Here is a 14,303-nt window from a genome sequence, read left to right on the forward strand (position 1 = left end):
AACCACCTCCACTACCCAACATTATCATGTCTAAATATCTACCACCTCCACTACATAACATTATCATGTCTAAATACCTACCACCTCCACTACCCAACATTATCATGTCTAAATACCTACCACCTCCACTGCCTAACATTATCATGTCTAATTACCTACCACCTCCACTACCCAGAGACATGTCTAAATACCTACCATCTCCACTACCCAACATTATCATGTCAAAATAACTACCACCTCCACTACCCAGAGACATCTCTAAAAACCTACCACCTCCGCTACCCAACATTATCATGTCTAAATACCTACCACATCCACTACCCAACATTATCATGTCTAAATGCCTACCACCTCCACTACTCAACATTATCATGTCTAAATACCTACCACCTCCACCACCCACATTGTCATGTCTAAATACCTACTACCTCCACTACCCAACATTATCATGTCTAAATACCTACCACCTCCACTACCCAGAGACATGACTAATTACATACCACCTCCACTACCCAGAGAAATGTCTAAATACCTACCACCTCCACTACCCAGAGATATGTCTAAATACCTACCACCTCCACTACCCAGAGACATGTCTAAATACCTACCACCTCCACTATCCAACATTATCATGTCTAAACACCAACCACCTCCACTACCCAACATGATCATGTCTAAATATCTACCACCTCCACTACCCAACATTATCATGTCAAAATACCAACCACCTCCACTACCTAACATTATCATGTCTAAATACCTACCACCTCCACTACCCAGAGACATGCCTAAATACCTACCACATCCACTACCCAGACACATGTCTAAATACCTACCACCTCCACTATCCAACATTATCAGGTCTAAATACCAACCACCTCCACTACTCAACATTATCATGTCTAAATACCTACCACCTCCACCACCCACATTGTCATGTCTAAATACCTACCACCTCCACTACCCAACATTATCATGTCTAAATACCTACCACCTCCACTACCCAACATTATCATGTCTAAATAACTACCACCTCCACTACCCACATTATCATGTCTAAATACCTACCACCTCCACTACCCAACATTATCATGTCTAAATACCTACCACCTCCACTACCCAAAGACATGTCTAAATACCAACCACCTCCACTACCCACATTATCATGTCTAAATACCAACCACCTCCACCCAACATTATCATGTCTAAATACCTACCACCTCTACTACCCAGAGTCATGTCTAAATACCTACCACCTCCACTACCCAGAGGCATGTTTAAATACCTACCACCTTCACGACACAACATTATCATGACTAAATACCTACCACCTACACTACCCAGAGACATGTCTAAATACCTACCACCTCCACTACCCAACATTATCATGTCTAAAAACCTACCACCTCCACTACCCAGAGACATGTCTAAATACCTACCACCTCCACTACCCAGAGACATGTTTAAATACCTACCACCTCCACTACCCAGAGACATGTCTAAATACCTATCACCTCCACTACCCAGAGACATGTCTAAATACCTACCACCTCCACTACCCAGAGACATGTCTAAATACCTACCACCTCCACTATCCAATATTATCATGTCTAAACACCAACCACCTCCACTACCCAACATTATCATGTCTAAATATCTACCACCTCCACTACATAACATTATCATGTCTAAATACCTACCACCTCCACTACCCAACATAATCATGTCTAAATACCTACCACCTCCACTGCCTAACATTATCATGTCTAATTACCTACCACCTCAACTACCCAGAGACATGTCTAAATACCTACCATCTCCACTACCCAACATTATCATGTCAAAATACCTACCACCTCCACTACCCAGAGACATCTCTAAAAACCTACCACCTCCGCTACCCAACATTATCATGTCTAAATACCTACCACATCCACTACCCAACATTATCATGTCTAAATGCCTACCACCTCCACCACCCAACATTATCATGTCTAATTACCTACCACATCCACTACCCAACATTATCATGTCTAAATGCCTACCACCTCCATTACCTAACATTGTCATCTCTAAATGCCTACCACCTTCACTACCCAACATTATCATGTCTAAATACCTACCACCTACACTACCCAGAGACATGTCTAAATACCTACCACCACCACTACCCAGAGACATGTCTAAATACCTACCACCTCCACTACCCAGAGAAATGTCTAAATACCTACCACCTCCACTACCCAGAGATATGTCTAAATACCTACCACCTCCACTACCCAGAGACATGTCTAAATACCTACCACCTCCACTATCCAATATTATCATGTCTAAACACCAACCACCTCCACTACCCAACATTATCATGTCTAAATATCTACCACCTCCACTACATAACATTATCATGTCTAAATACCTACCACCTCCACTACCCAACATTATCATGTCTAAATACCTACCACCTCCACTACCCAGAGACATGTCTAAATATCTACCACCTCCACTACCCAACATTATCATGTCTAAATACCTACCCCCTCCACTACCCAGAGACATGTCTAAATACCTACCACCTCCACTACCCAGAGGCATGTCTAAATACCTACCACCTCCACTACCCAGAGACATGTCTAAATACCTACCACCTCAACCACCCAACATTATCATGTCTAAATACCTACCACCTCCACTACCCAGAGACATGTCTAAATATCTACCACCTCCACTACCCAACATTATCATGTCTAAATACCTACCACCTCCACTACCCAGAGACATGACTAAATACCTACCACCTCCACTACCTAACATTATCATGTCTAAATACCTAGCACCTCCACTACCCAGAGACATAACTAAATACCTACCACCTCCATTACCCAGATAAATGTCTAAATACCTACCACCTCCATTACCCAGATAAATGTTGAGATATCTACAACCTCCATTACCCAGAGGCATGTCTAAATAGCTACCACCTCCACTACCCAGATAAATGTCTAAATACTTACCACCTCCACTACCCAACATTGTCATGTCTAAATACCTACCATCTCCATTACCTAACATTGTCATGTCTAAATACCTTCCACCTCCACTACCCAGAGACATGTCTAAATACCTACCACCTCCACTACCCAGAGACATGTCTAAATACCTACCACCTCAACTACCCAGAGAAATGTCTAAATACCAACCACCTCCACTACCCAGTGACATGTCTAAATACCTACCACCTCCACTATCCAACATTATCATGGCTAAATAACAACCACCTCCACTACCCAGTGACATGTCTAAATACCTACCACCTCCACTACCCAGAGACATGTCTAAATACCTACCACCTCCACTACCCAGAGACATGTCTAAATACCTACCACCTCAACTACCCAGAGAAATGTCTAAATAACTACCACCTCCACTACCCACATTATCATGTCTAAATACCTACCACCTCCACTACCCAACATTATCATGTCTAAATACCTACCACCTCCACTACCCAAAGACATGTCTAAATACCAACCACCTCCACTACCCACATTATCATGTCTAAATACCAACCACCTCCACTACCCAACATTATCATGTCTAAATACCTACCACCTCTACTACCCAGAGACATGTCTAAATACCTACCACCTCCACTACCCAGAGGCATGTTTAAATACCTACCACCTTCACGACACAACATTATAATGACTAAATACCTACCACCTACACTACCCAGAGACATGTCTAAATACCTACCACCTCCACTACCCAACATTATCATGTCTAAAAACCTACCACCTCCACTACCCAGAGACATGTCTAAATACCTACCACCTCCACTACCCAGAGACATGTTTAAATACCTACCACCTCCACTACCCAGAGACATGTCTAAATACCTATCACCTCCACTACCCAGAGACATGTCTAAATACCTACCACCTCCACTACCCAGAGATATGTCTAAATACCTACCACCTCCACTACCCAGAGACATGTCTAAATACCTACCACCTCCACTATCCAATATTATCATGTCTAAACACCAACCAACTCCACTAATCAACATTATCATGTCTAAATATCTACCACCTCCACTACATAACATTATCATGTCTAAATACCTACCACCTCCACTACCCAACATTATCATGTCTAAATACCTACCACCTCCACTACCCAGAGACATGTCTAAATATCTACCACCTCCACTACCCAACATTATCATGTCTAAATACCTACCCCCTCCACTACCCAGAGACATGTCTAAATACCTACCACCTCCACTACCCAGAGGCATGTCTAAATACCTACCACCTCCACTACCCAGAGACATGTCTAAATACCTACCACCTCCACTACCCAGAGACATGTCTAAATACCTACCACCTCCACTACCCAGAGACATGTCTAAATACCTACCACCTCAACCACCCAACATTATCATGTCTAAATACCTACCACCTCCACTACCCAGAGACATGTCTAAATATCTACCACCTCCACTACCCAACATTATCATGTCTAAATACCTACCACCTCCACTACCCAGAGACATGACTAAATACCTACTACCTCCACTACCTAACATTATCATGTCTAAATACCTAGCACCTCCACTACCCAGAGACATAACTAAATACCTACCACCTCCATTACCCAGATAAATGTCTAAATACCTACCACCTCCATTACCCAGATAAATGTTGAGATATCTACAACCTCCATTACCCAGAGGCATGTCTAAATAGCTACCACCTCCACTACCCAGATAAATGTCTAAATACTTACCACCTCCACTACCCAACATTGTCATGTCTAAATACCTACCATCTCCATTACCTAACATTGTCATGTCTAAATACCTTCCACCTCCACTACCCAGAGACATGTCTAAATACCTACCACCTCCACTACCCAGAGACATGTCTAAATACCTACCACCTCAACTACCCAGAGAAATGTCTAAATACCAACCACCTCCACTACCCAGTGACATGTCTAAATACCTACCACCTCCACTATCCAACATTATCATGGCTAAATAACAACCACCTCCACTACCCAGTGACATGTCTAAATACCTACCACCTCCACTACCCAGAGACATGTCTAAATACCTACCACCTCCACTACCCAGAGACATGTCTAAATACCTACCACCTCAACTACCCAGAGAAATGTCTAAATAACTACCACCTCCACTACCCACATTATCATGTCTAAATACCTACCACCTCCACTACCCAACATTATCATGTCTAAATACCTACCACCTCCACTACCCAAAGACATGTCTAAATACCAACCACCTCCACTACCCACATTATCATGTCTAAATACCAACCACCTCCACTACCCAACATTATCATGTCTAAATACCTACCACCTCTACTACCCAGAGACATGTCTAAATACCTACCACCTCCACTACCCAGAGGCATGTTTAAATACCTACCACCTTCACGACACAACATTATAATGACTAAATACCTACCACCTACACTACCCAGAGACATGTCTAAATACCTACCACCTCCACTACCCAACATTATCATGTCTAAAAACCTACCACCTCCACTACCCAGAGACATGTCTAAATACCTACCACCTCCACTACCCAGAGACATGTTTAAATACCTACCACCTCCACTACCCAGAGACATGTCTAAATACCTATCACCTCCACTACCCAGAGACATGTCTAAATACCTACCACCTCCACTACCCAGAGATATGTCTAAATACCTACCACCTCCACTACCCAGAGACATGTCTAAATACCTACCACCTCCACTATCCAATATTATCATGTCTAAACACCAACCACCTCCACTACCCAACATTATCATGTCTAAATATCTACCACCTCCACTACATAACATTATCATGTCTAAATACCTACCACCTCCACTACCCAACATTATCATGTCTAAATACCTACCACCTCCACTGCCTAACATTATCATGTCTAATTACCTACCACCTCAACTACCCAGAGACATGTCTAAATACCTACCATCTCCACTACCCAACATTATCATGTCAAAATACCTACCACCTCCACTACCCAGAGACATCTCTAAAAACCTACCACCTCCGCTACCCAACATTATCATGTCTAAATACCTACCACATCCACTACCCAACATTATCATGTCTAAATGCCTACCACCTCCACCACCCAACATTATCATGTCTAATTACCTACCACATCCACTACCCAACATTATCATGTCTAAATGCCTACCACCTCCATTACTTAACATTGTCATCTCTAAATGCCTACCACCTTCACTACCCAACATTATCATGTCTAAATACCTACCACCTTCACTACCCAGAGACATGTCTAAATACCTACCACCACCACTACCCAGAGACATGTCTAAATACCTACCACCTCCACTACCCAGAGAAATGTCTAAATACCTACCACCTCCACTACCCAGAGATATGTCTAAATACCTACCACCTCCACTACCCAGAGACATGTCTAAATACCTACCACCTCCACTATCCAATATTATCATGTCTAAACACCAACCACCTCCACTACCCAACATTATCATGTCTAAATATCTACCACCTCCACTACATAACATTATCATGTCTAAATACCTACCACCTCCACTACCCAACATTATCATGTCTAAATACCTACCACCTCCACTACCCAGAGACATGTCTAAATATCTACCACCTCCACTACCCAACATTATCATGTCTAAATACCTACCCCCTCCACTACCCAGAGACATGTCTAAATACCTACCACCTCCACTACCCAGAGGCATGTCTAAATACCTACCACCTCCACTACCCAGAGACATGTCTAAATACCTACCACCTCCACTACCCAGAGACATGTCTAAATACCTACCACCTCCACTACCCAGAGACATGTCTAAATATCTACCACCTCCACTACCCAACATTATCATGTCTAAATACCTACCACCTCCACTACCCAGAGACATGACTAAATACCTACCACCTCCACTACCTAACATTATCATGTCTAAATACCTAGCACCTCCACTACCCAGAGACATAACTAAATACCTACCACCTCCATTACCCAGATAAATGTCTAAATACCTACCACCTCCATTACCCAGATAAATGTTGAGATATCTACAACCTCCATTACCCAGAGGCATGTCTAAATAGCTACCACCTCCACTACCCAGATAAATGTCTAAATACTTACCACCTCCACTACCCAACATTGTCATGTCTAAATACCTACCATCTCCATTACCTAACATTGTCATGTCGAAATACCTTCCACCTCCACTACCCAGAGACATGTCTAAATACCTACCACCTCCACTACCCAGAGACATGTCTAAATACCTACCACCTCAACTACCCAGAGAAATGTCTAAAACCTACCACCTCCACTACCCTACATTATCATGTCTAAATACCAACCACCTCCACTACCCAGTGACATGTCTAAATACCTACCACCTCCACTATCCAACATTATCGTGGCTAAATAACAACCACCTCCACTACCCAGTGACATGTCTAAATACCTACCACCTCCACTACCCAGAGACATGTCTAAATACCTACCACCTCCACTACCCAGAGACATGTCTAAATACCTACCACCTCAACTACCCAGAGAAATGTCTAAATATCTACCACCTCCACTACCCAACATTATCATGTCTAAATACCAACAACCTCCACTACCCAGTGACATGTCTAAATACCTACCACCTCCACTACCCAACATGATCATGTCTAAAAACCTACCACCTCCACTACCCAGAGACATGACTAAATACATACCACCTCCACTACCTAACATTATCATGTCTAAATACCTACCACCTCCACTACCCAGAGACATGTCTAAATACCTACCACCTCCACTTCCCAGAGACATATCTAAATACCTACCACCTCCACTACCTAACATTATCATGTCTAAATACCTACCAACTCCACTACCCAGAGACATGACTAATTACATACCACCTCCACTACCCAACATTATCACGTCTAAATACCTACCACATCCACCACCCAACATTATCATGTCTAATTACCTACCACATCCACTACCCAACATTATCATGTCTAAATGCCTTCCACCTCCATTACCTAACATTGTCATCTCTAAATGCCTACCACCTCCACTACCCAACATTATAATGTCTAAATACCTACCACCTTCACTAACCAGAGACATGTCTAAATACCTACCACCACCACTACCCAGAGACATGTCTAAATACCTACCACCTCCACTACCCAGAGAAATGTCTAAATACCTACCACCTCCACTACCCAGAGATATGTCAAAATACCTACCACCTCCACTACCCAGAGACATGTCTAAATACCTACCACCTCCACTACCCAGAGACATGTCTAAATACCTAACACCTCCACTACCCAACATTATCATGTCTAAATATCTACCACCTCCACTACATAACATTATCATGTCTAAATACCTACCACCTCCACTACTCAACATTATCATGTCTAAATACCTACCACCTCCACCACCCACATTGTCATGTCTAAATACCTACCACCTCCACTACCCAACATTATCATGTCTAAATATCTACCACCTCCACTACATAACATTATCATGTCTAAATACCTACCACCTCCACTACTCAACATTATCATGTCTAAATACCTACCACCTCCACCACCCACATTGTCATGTCTAAATACCTACTACCTCCACTACCCAACATTATCATGTCTAAATACCTACCACCTCCACTACCCAACATTATCATGACCTAGTCAGAAACGTGATACAGTATGTGACCTGCTGTTATACAATATGTTGATCTGCTCATACGTGTATATATTTTTGTCAAAATTTGTATCAATAGTTCCCTACAGTTTATCAGCATCACACTGGCTACCTTTTGACAGTTTGGGTTTCTATTCAAAATGAGAGATGTCGTATACAGAGAAACTAGGTCTAAAGTAGTGCACTACCCCTATGGGCCCTGGTCTAAAGTAGTGCACTACCCCTATGGGGCCCTGGTCTAAAGTAGTGCACTACCCCTATGGGTCCTGGTCTAAAGTAGTGCACTACCTCTATGGGTCCTGGTCTAAAGTAGTGCACTACCCCTATGGGGTCCTGGTCTAAAGTAGTGCACTACCCCTATGGCCCCTGGTCTAAAGTAGTGCACTACCCCTATGGGGTCCTGGTCTAAAGTAGTGCACTACCCCTATGGGTCCTGGTCTAAAGTAGTGCACTACCCCTATGGCCCCTGGTCTAAAGTAGTGCACTACCCCTATGGCCCCTGGTCTAAAGTAGTGCACTACCCCTATGGGTCCTGGTCTAAAGTAGTGCACTACCCCTATGGCCCCTGGTCTAAAGTAGTGCACTACCCCTATGGCCCCTGGTCTAAAGTAGTGCACTACCCCTATGGCCCCTGGTCTAAAGTAGTGCACTACCCCTATGGGGCCCTGGTCTAAAGTAGTGCACTACCCCTATGGCCCCTGGTCTAAAGTAGTGCACTACCCCTATGGGTCCTGGTCTAAAGTAGTGCACTACCCCTATGGGTCCTGGTCTAAAGTAGTGCACTACCCCTATGGCCCCTGGTCTAAAGTAGTGCACTACCCCTATGGCCCCTGGTCTAAAGTAGTGCACTACCCCTATGGGTCCTGGTCTAAAGTAGTGCACTACCCCTATGGCCCCTGGTCTAAAGTAGTGCACTACCCCTATGGCCCCTGGTCTAAAGTAGTGCACTACCCCTATGGCCCCTGGTCTAAAGTAGTGCACTACCCCTATGGGTCCTGGTCTAAAGTAGTGCACTACCTCTATGGCCCCTGGTCTAAAGTAGTGCACTACCCCTATGGCCCCTGGTCTAAAGTAGTGCACTACCCCTATGGCCCCTGGTCTAAAGTAGTGCACTACCCCTATGGCCCCTGGTCTAAAGTAGTGCACTACCCCTATGGGTCCCTGGTCTAAAGTAGTGCACTACTCCTATGGGTCCCTGGTCTAAAGTAGTGCACTACCCCTATGGCCCCTGGTCTAAAGTAGTGCACTACCCCTATGGCCCCTGGTCTAAAGTAGTGCACTACCCCTATGGCCCCTGGTCTAAAGTAGTGCACTACCCCTATGGCCCCTGGTCTAAAGTAGTGCACTACCCCTATGGCCCCTGGTCTAAAGTAGTGCACTACCCCTATGGCCCCTGGTCTAAAGTAGTGCACTACCCCTATGGGTCCTGGTCTAAAGTAGTGCACTACCCCTATGGGTCCTGGTCTAAAGTAGTGCACTACCCCTATGGGTCCTGGTCTAAAGTAGTGCACTACCCCTATGGGTCCTGGTCTAAAGTAGTGCACTACCCCTATGGCCCCTGGTCTAAAGTAGTGCACTACCCCTATGGCCCCTGGTCTAAAGTAGTGCACTACCCCTATGGCCCCTGGTCTAAAGTAGTGCACTACCCCTATGGCCCCTGGTCTAAAGTAGTGCACTACCCCTATGGCCCCTGGTCTAAAGTAGTGCACTACCCCTATGGGCCTGGTCTAAAGTAGTGCACTACCTCTATAGGTCCTGGTCTAAAGTAGTGCACTACCCCTATAGGCCCTGGTCTAAAGTAGTGCACTACCCCTATGGGTCCTGGTCTAAAGTAGTGCACTACCCCTATGGGCCCTGGTCTAAAGTAGTGCACTACCCCTATGGGTCCATGACATAAGTATTTGATCACCACCAACCAGTAAGAATTCCGGCTCTCACAGACCTGTTAGTTTTTCTTTAAGAAGCCCCCCTGTTCTCCACTCATTACCTGTATTAACTGCACCTGTTTGAACTCTTTACCTGTATAAAAGACACCTGTCCACACACTCAATCAAACAGACTCCAACCTCTCCACAATGACCAGAGAGCTGTGTAAGGACATCTGGGCTAAAATTGTAGACCTGCACAAGGCTGGGATGGGCTACAGGACAATAGGCAAGCAGCTTGGTGAGAAGGCAACAACTGTTGGCGCAATTATTAGAAAATGGAAGAAGATCAAGATGGCGGTCAATCACCCTCGGTCTGGGGCTCCATGCAAGATCTCATCTTGTGGGGCATCAATGATCATGAGGAAGGTGAGGGATCAGCCCAGAACTACACGGCAGGACCTGGTCAATGACCTGAAGAGAGCTGGGACCACAGTCTCAAAGAAAACCATTCGTAACACACTACGCCGTCATGGATTAAAATCCTGCAGCGCACGCAAGGTCCCCCTAATCAAGCCACCGTATATGTGAGTCAACCTGCCGTTGGTGTGATATATTGGAGTAAACCTAGGCTGAGTAGTGTGATATATAGGAGGTAACCTGGGCTGAGTTGGTGTGATATATAGGAGGTAACCTAGGCTGAGTAGTGTGATATATAGGAGGTAACCTGGGCTGAGTTGGTGTGATGTATAGGAGGTGACCTGGGCTGAGTTGGTGTGATATATAGGAGGTAACCTGGGCTGAGTTGGTGTGATATATAGGAGGTAACCTGGGCTGAGTTGGTGTGATATATAGGAGGTAACCTGGGCTGAGTTGGTGTGATATATAGGAGGTAACCTGGGCTGAGTCGGTGTGATATATAGGAGGTGACCTGGGCTGAGTTGGTGTGATATATAGGAGGTATCCTGGGCTGAGTTGGTGTGATATATAGGAGGTAACCTGGGCTGAGTCGGTGTGATATATAGGAGGTGACCTGGGCTGAGTTGGTGTGATATATAGGAGGTATCCTGGGCTGAGTTGGTGTGATATATAGGAGTAAACCTGGGCTGAGTTGGTGTGATATATAGGAGTAAACCTGGGCTGAGTTGGTGTGATATATAGGAGTAAACCTGGGCTGAGTTTGTGTGATATATAGGAGGTGACCTGGGCTGAGTTGTTGTGATATATAGGAGTAAACCTGGGCTGAGTTGGTGTGATATATAGGAGGTGACCTGGGCTGAGTTGGTGTGATATATAGGAGGTGACCTGGGCTGAGTTGGTGTGATATATAGGAGGTAACCTGGGCTGAGTTGGTGTGATATATAGGAGGTGACCTGGGCTGAGTTGGTGTGATATATAGGAGGTGACCTGGGCTGAGTTGGTGTGATATATAGGAGGTAACCTGGGCTGAGTTGGTGTGATATATAGGAGGTGACCTAGGCTGAGTAGTGTGATATATAGGAAAGTTGTTCTTGTAAAAAAAAATGAAAATTTGCATCAACAATATTACATCCCAAATGTCAAACTATTCCCTACACAGTGCACTATGCTTTAGGCCCTGGTCAAAAGTAGTGAACTATATATGGTGTGATTTGGGATACATACAGAGTCTGAGTTTCCACACACTGTAAGCATTACTAGGAATTGAAGGTGTCTAGCAGCAAAGTTATTTCCAAACCACAGTGAATTGTCTAACAAGGTAAAAGTGTCTCTGTGGCTGCTACACTTCCTGAATTCCCCACAGGAAGTATGATGCTGTGTAGCACTCAGCTATTTCTACCAAAATGAAACTGTATCTCTTATCTTTATCTAATCTAATCTATTATTTATGTCATCTTATCTATATGTCATGTCATCTTATCTTATCTTTATCTAATCTAATATATTCTTTATGTCATGTAGTGTTATGTTGTCTTATCTTCACTCTTATCTTTATGTTGTCTTCTCTTTATGTTGTCTTCTCTTTATGTTGTCTTCTCTTTATGTTGTCTTCTCTTTATGTTGTCTTATCTTTATGTTGTCTTATCTTTATGTTGTCTTCTCTTTATGTTGTCTTCTCTTTATGTTGTCTTATCTTTATGTTGTCTTCTCTTTATGTTGTCTTATCTTTATGTTGTCTTCTCTTTATGTTGTCTTCTCTTTATGTTGTCTTATCTTTATGTTGTCTTATCTTTATGTTGTCTTATCTTTATGTTGTCTTCTCTTTATGTTGTCTTATCTTTATGTTGTCTTATCTTTATCCTATGTTATCTTTATATTTATCTTATAGAATAAATTAAATACAATTTTTGTATCATTGAATAATAGAAAACAATGGAATGGCAAAACTTTATTAATGTTGTCATCCAGAATGGTTTGTCAAAATGTGTATTGGGATGGATTTGGGGCGGCAGGGTAGCCTAGTGGTTAGAGCGTTGGACTAGCAACCGGAAGGTTGCAAGTTCAAACCCCCGAGCTGACAAGGTCGTTCTGCCCTTGAACAGGCAGTTAACCCACTGTTCCTAGGCTGTCATTGAAAATCAGAATTTGTTCTTAACTGACTTGCCTAGTTAAATAAAGGTTAAAAAAAAAAAATCGCTGTACCAAGGGATAAATGATCAATTGACAGAGAGAGATTAAAGTGATTTCTGTCCAACCACAAAGTGGATTACTTGTCATCGTACTGCTGATGTAACTGATACCCACGTGGGGCCTTTCTTCCAGTCAGTCAGTCACTGATTATAGAAGGAGAACTGTTTCCTCCAGTCAGTCAGTTCTGAGAGAAGGAGAAATGTTTCCGATTGGCTCTCAGGGTGACATAGTGACATGCATGTTGGTGGAGAGTATTTCCGTAAAGCAGTCTGTGGTTTGCTGCTGTCTGACTGAGTCTAACAGAATCAAATCAAATCCAATTTTATTTGTCATACACATGGTTAGCAGATGTTAATGCGAGTGTAGTGAAATACTTGTGCTTCTAGTTCCGACAATGCCGTAATAACCAACGAGTAATCTAACCTGACAATTTCACAACAACTACCTTACACACACACACAAGTGTAAAGAGATGAAGAATATGTACATAAAGATATATGAATGAGTGATGGTACAGAACGGCATAGGCAAGATGCAGTAGATGGTATAGAGTACATATGAGATGAGTAATGTAGGGTATGTAAACATTATATTAAGTGGCATTGTTTAAAGTGACTAGTGATACATTTTTCACATAAATTTTTCCATTATTAAAGTGGCTGGAGTTGAGTCAGTGTGTTGGCAGCAGCCACTCAATGTTAGTGGTGGCTGTTTAACAGTCTGATGGCCTTGAGATAGAAGCTGTTTTTCTCTCGGTCCCTGCTTTGATGCACCTGTACTGACCTCGCCTTCTGGATGATGATAGCGGGTTGAACAGGCAGTGACTGGGGTGGTTGTTGTCCTTGATGATCTTTATGGCCTTCCTGTGACATCGGGTGGTGTAGGTGTCCTGGAGGGCAGGTAGTTTGCCCCCGGTGATCCGTTGTGCAGACCTCACTACCCTCTGGAGAGCCTTACGGTTGTGGGCGGAGCAGTTGCCGTACCAGGCGGTGATACAGCCCAACAGGATGCTCTCGATTGACAAGCCGAAAAGG

The sequence above is a fragment of the Oncorhynchus kisutch genome, unplaced genomic scaffold, assembly GCF_002021735.2.
Source record: "Oncorhynchus kisutch isolate 150728-3 unplaced genomic scaffold, Okis_V2 Okis09a-Okis19a_hom, whole genome shotgun sequence".
NCBI lineage: Eukaryota > Metazoa > Chordata > Actinopteri > Salmoniformes > Salmonidae > Oncorhynchus > Oncorhynchus kisutch.